Here is a 6,309-nt window from a genome sequence, read left to right as displayed (position 1 = left end):
TCAAGGCTCATCCCGATCCATTAATCTATTTGTTTAATACATGTGATGTATGTTTTACATGTCATATGGTATGCACATATAGTAAATCCCACCTTAGGTTATGCATTGATCATGCATCATCTCTTTATTGTAATTGTTATAATTTAGAGAAGCATGATTTTAATTATGTAAGAGCATGCTCATGCATCATATAATATAAGAGTTATATTTATGCATGCATAAAAAGCATTGACATGCATCTTCTTTATATTATAATTGTTATAGTATAAGGGTGAATGATAGCATGTTTGCTTTGTTATTACGCGAAATATAAAAGTTATATAGTAATGACAGGACATTGTATGAAGCATGATACATAGGTTACTTTATAAACGCCTCGTTATGCGCAATGTTTTTTAGTTGTTTCTTTTTAAGAGTTAAAGAGAAATTAGAACTAAAAGAAATAAGAAAGACATGCATGTTTACTTAGGTTTAATTCATAGTTTTAAAATATTTAAAACTTGGATCACATAGACCTAAGATCACGGTTATAATATGATTAGAAACCCTAAGGCTTTAATCTTTTAATCAGTTTGATAGGATTAAATTGGCTAATAAAAGGTTAAAGTGTAGAAAATCTATCTATAAAAGACCTTTTGTCTAAGGCGAATTCTGTCTAGGCTGGGGTATTTAAGTTAACGAAAACGTAACACCCCTACCTGGGAACTTACCTGGAAAGGTGAATTAGATAGATTTGATGCATGCATGCAAGTTAAGGACAGTCCATTAAAGTGTTTAAATGTGACTACTTGAACTTGTTTATATTTCATAGAAAGATTGTTTATGAGCAGAGTTTAAAAAGACAACTTAGACTAAAATCAGTTGGATTGTCTAGGTTAATGAACCTCTAGTAGAACATTTAGTGGGAGGTACTTGGGGCATAAGATGCTTCACTTAAACCTTTCATGTTTCTCCTACATAGTCCACACCGTAAGATCTATCCTCAGCCTCGCGGCACCTTTAGCATGTCCCCCCAACGGATGGTGTTTGGGTAGGTCAATATCAAGATGGATGGAGAGAGTGTTCACAGTAAGTGGGAGCGGGAAGTGCGACAGCATATCCCTCGATCTCCCTTGTTAGGTTGAATAACGTTACTGCGCATCACCTCGAGCCACCCTGGGAGTGTCCCCCTAAAAATTTCTTGAAAATTAACTACACCGTGGAGAGACACGAGGAAGTATGAGAAGAGGCAAAAAGTGCAACAGAAGTACAATCCCCTCGTTGACATATTTGAAGATCTAAACATTAAATTTTAGAAGTGGATGGATAACATAGACACTACTTCAATGATATGAAGAAATGCATATGCTCAAATGGATAAAAAAGGGTTTAATAGTCTGTTAACACTATATGAATGGATGGATGATGAGGTATATAACCTTTAATGAAGATTCTCGTGTGTGTATAGGTGTCTCTGTTTAATTAAACACTCAACGTTACCATGCATGCATAAAAAAAAAAAAAGCAAGCCCAACCAGAATTATGTCGTCGATAATTTTCCATAGCTGATATTGTAGTAGTAGTACGTTACATACATTATTCCATAGGTTCATGCACTCAACATTATTTGGTTTTCTCATTGCTCTATAAATTTCTAGATGTGATCGTTGTACTATCGATTGAAGTAAGGCGACAGACGTATTGAAGTATTTCAATGGTCGACACACTAACCATGATGTACCTTAGAGCAACGACAATGCTATTTACATGCCTTTCAAACTCTCTAGGATGAACTAGGTGCTTGTTTGTGCGGACTTCCAGGTTAGAGAAGTAATCGTATCCAATTCATTGATTGGATTACATTCAAATGCAGACTTGGAACGTGAAATGAGATTGGTGTGTGAAAATTTTCCCAGTTTACTCCTTGCTAGTGTGGTAATGGAACCTAATAATCTTCTAGTGGATCGATGGACTTTACGTCGAGATGCTTTCATGCCTCAACAACATGAGAGTGGTGGTTGTAGTATGTTCACATGTAAATTTTTCGAATATGATGTAACCGGATCCAAAATGGACACCTTAACACAAGATAGAATGACATATTTTCGTAGACAATAAGCCATTCAGATTTGGGCAAATAGAGCATTATTTTAAAAGTTTGTAAACCTTTTTTTGTAATTAATGGTTGAAGTGATTAATGAAAATTTATAGTTGGCTTAGATTGTTTTTTATGTATAAGCGGGTTCATGCGAATATCATCAAAATACACATATTCCCGCCTGGGTTCATGCAACTAGTGCCAATTCCTAGCCAGGTTCATGCAAAAATCATTAAAATATAAACATTCCCGGTCGGGCCCATGCAAGTAGGCGCCAATTCCCGATCGGGCTCATGCAAAACGTCATCAAAGTATACTAATTCCCACCCCGACCCATGCAATTAAGCGCCAATTCCCGAGAAGGCTCATGTAAAAATCATTAAATATCTCGGCTGGGCTCGTGCAAGTAGGCACCAATTTCTGGTTTGGCTTATGCAAAATATCATTAAAATACAATAATTCCCGGCTAGACCCATGCATGTAGGCACCAATTCCCGGTCGGGCTCATGCAAAATGTCATAAAAAAAATCCAAAATCATAGACGACTTTGCAAAGCCACAAAAATCCATAAAGATAATAAACATAATTAGTAATAAAAAATCCATACATCACTTGGAAGTATTGAAATGTTGATTGCATGTCGTTTTGTTGTGACCCCGTTGCCCACATCTGAAACACCTGTGAACTTGACGAAATTCACGCAGAAGAAAATATTGTTGTTTGTGGGCGACCTACTCTTGGAACTCTTTTTGGAGGCAATGTTTCAACATCGACGAAGGCTGATGATTGCTTCCATTTTGAAAAGTGTCCAAGTGGTCATATAGGTTCAGTATATGCAGCCAATACTGATTCAACAGAGTATATTCATGAACAAAGAGAGATAGGATCAATATTTTGAACCCTGCATGCAGCAATCGCGTATGAACAAGGGAGTTCATAATAATCAAACTTGCGACAAGTGCATGTTTTGCATGAATATTTACACGGTCTCCCAAACCCCCATCTTGTTGGATTTTATGTCCTAAAACTCGTAGTTTGTAAATTGATAAACATATTTTGTTTTGTTTTTCTGATAAAATTGTTATTGAAATTGTAATCTTGAATCCAATAAACTAAGGTTCTGAGGCTATTTAATGTAGACATGAACTTTATGTGATGATATAAAACATGGATCAAGTTCAAGTATATAGCCTAAAATGGTCTATAGTATAAGGATAAGGTTGGGCGCCTTGTTCTGGGGACACTATGGATGCCGCCCACTTTGTAGTTAGTACAAACGATATGATCTTGAATCGTTCATATAAAGATATGTGAGTGGGGGTATCCTATGCAATGAGTTTGTATAAGACTGGACCACGACTTAGTCACTTTTGTTTTATAACACCGTTTACTGTATAAAACTGACTAATTCAAATTAGATGACCTAAGTAACTCGATCTCAATCCTTAGCTAACTATGAACTCTGGTTTATTCGGGATTATCCTTAGATTTTCATGGGTGAGATCAGCTCAACAGCGCTGGCTCAATAAGCCTCCCATTTCAGGGGTAAGACCGGGTAAATAGCTGGGGACTTAGGGTGCAAGACGAATGTCACTCCTACCCGTCTCTAGGGGTAGTAGATAGGATGTTCCCTTAAGTGCTGACTTCAGAATTAGAACAAGGAGCCCCACCCTCTCTCTAGGTTGAGAAGGACTCGATTTGAAGGTTGGACCACAAATAAATTGTTCTTTAGAGGTTCAGTGGGACTGAAGGAACAAGAAGTGTTCTCGGGGGTAAAATGGTATTTTGACCCAACNTAGCTCAACAGCGCTGGCTCAATAATCCTCCCATTTCAGGGGTAAGACGGGTAAATAGCTGGGGACATAGGGTGCAAGACGGACTTCGCTCATACCCATCTCTAGAGGTAGTAGATAGGTTGTTCCCTTAAGTGTTGACTTCAGAATTAGAACAAGGTGCCCCACCCTCTCTCTAGGCTGAGAGGGACTTGATTTGTTGGTTGGACCACAAATCAATTTGTTCTTTAGAGGTTCAGTGGGACTGAAGGAACAAGAAGTGTTCTCGGGGGTAAAATGGTATTTTGACCCAACCAAGACCACGAACAACCTGTGAAAGATTGACTTACTAGTTATGGTTATATCAGATGGACGGAAATATATCTACAGTGAGAGGAGTGCAACTACGGGACTTTAGTGGAATGACCCGTTAGTTAACAAATGTTGATTAATTAGGTTAAAGAATTTTACCGGTTAATCTCGAATTGTTGGAGCCCATGATCTGTAGGTTCATTAGGTCCCCCTACTAGCTTATATGGATTAAACTTAGAACAGTATGTTGGATTAATTTGAATTGTTCGAATTAGGAAAAGAGATTAAAACCGACAAGTATATGCGATATCGCTATTGGTTTTTTGTATGGCACTCTATATTTAAATGTGAATTGAATTTCGAAAATATGAATGCGGATTCACATTCGGGAGGTCAAAATTAGTCAAGAGGGTCAAAACTGTAAAAAGTCAAAGGGTTGACTTTTCGCTAGGAAAAAGTCAAAGTTTGACTTTGACTAAATGGAAAAAGACCTTTTTGCCCTTGACTAGAGTTAGTGGAATTATCAACATTTTTGTTGGATAATCTCACTAACTTAAGTAGACTATGTGTAAACATTATAGAATGATACATAGCCCATTTTGATTTAGTGTTTTGTGAGGTGTTGATTTTTTATGAACTTTTACATGCATTAGATGCATGTAATTGTTTTATAAAAGGAAGTTTTTTTAAAAATAATTTCTTCTTCTTCTTGCTGAATTTTCAATTGCTTTTGGTTTCCAAGTTATCACCAAAAACTCCCTTTTGCTCACATTAACCTTGAACCTCCCATTCTTCCTTTTCATTCCTTCATTCACCGGGTCCCACAACCCGGTTCTAAGTCCAGAGAATAGCAGGGAAACTCTAGTGGTGGTCCGATAGAGTTTAGGTCGAGATTCAGCGAGAAAAAGCATTTTTTCGGGAGCTACAAAGGTTGTACACTATCTTTTTTTAGTTTACTATTTTTCCTATATTTGCATGCTAATTTCTTTTTAATTAGAGGTAATTAGAGTGTAATTAGATCCTTATTCCACTGCGTATGTCTCGTGTTCCATCACATCTATCACCTCAAACTCATGTTGATCAATTGGCCTAACTTCCTATTTGCTTGCTTTGTTTACCGCGTCACGAATTATTGCCATCGCATAGTTCGACAGTCTTGATGTACTGTTTGATGCATCCGTTCGACGTCTATAATACAAGTCTTGTAACCAACCTCTAATATGGTCTAGAAATGATGTGATTGGTAACTGTCGTACATATTTTAACACTCTGTTTATGCACTCAGCGAGATTTGTCATCATTTGATTGTACCTTCTGTTACATTGGTACACCCTAGCCTATCAAGACCAATATCTTCTAAGAATTTGCGTGGACCTAGATACCCTGCAAATTGACTCCAATAGTAGTTAAACACAGACTCACAACTTGCCTTAGCTGCTTTGTTGAAAATATCCAAAATATCTTTATTCTTAAAATTAATTAATAAATTAGCTTTCAAGTGATGGATGCAGAGACCATGAAATGCTTATGGGAAGACCGTGATAAATGCCTTTTTTTATGCTAGGGTGTCTGCCTGATACGATAACCAAATCACAAACTTGTCCAGTTGCACATCTTAATTGCTGAAAAAACCACACCCAAGATTCATCAGTTTCTCCACCAGATATACCAAATGTTATTGGGGTTGAAGCCCTAAATCTCATAGGGTCCTGTAGTTTATAAACACTTGTATGAACAAACTATTTGATACTTTATTCACTATGTCTATGAAAAATATGATATTTCATTTCCTTTACCACAAACCAATAAACTAACATCCTTGGTTATCGTTGTAACTTAAACATGTATGTGAAGACATACAAGTGGATCGTGTTTAAGTGATACCTAAATGGTCTGTAGTATATGGATAAGGCTAGATACCTTATCTTGGTGACACTACGAGTATGACCCACTTTATAGGTGTTACAAATGTTGTAAAATACTACAAATGATATGATCCTGATCATTCATGTATTAGACATACAAGCGGAGATATTCTATGCAAAAGAGTTTGTATAAGACTGGACCACGAAATGTTTAGTCTCATTATATAACGTCGTTCATAATTGAGACTTTCATTTCACTAGGAATACCGTAGGTAACATGACC

The sequence above is a fragment of the Benincasa hispida genome, chromosome 4, assembly GCF_009727055.1.
Source record: "Benincasa hispida cultivar B227 chromosome 4, ASM972705v1, whole genome shotgun sequence".
Taxonomy (NCBI): Eukaryota; Viridiplantae; Streptophyta; class Magnoliopsida; order Cucurbitales; family Cucurbitaceae; genus Benincasa; species Benincasa hispida.
The sequence above is the reverse complement of the archived record's forward strand: the minus strand, read 5'-3'. Positions refer to the sequence as shown.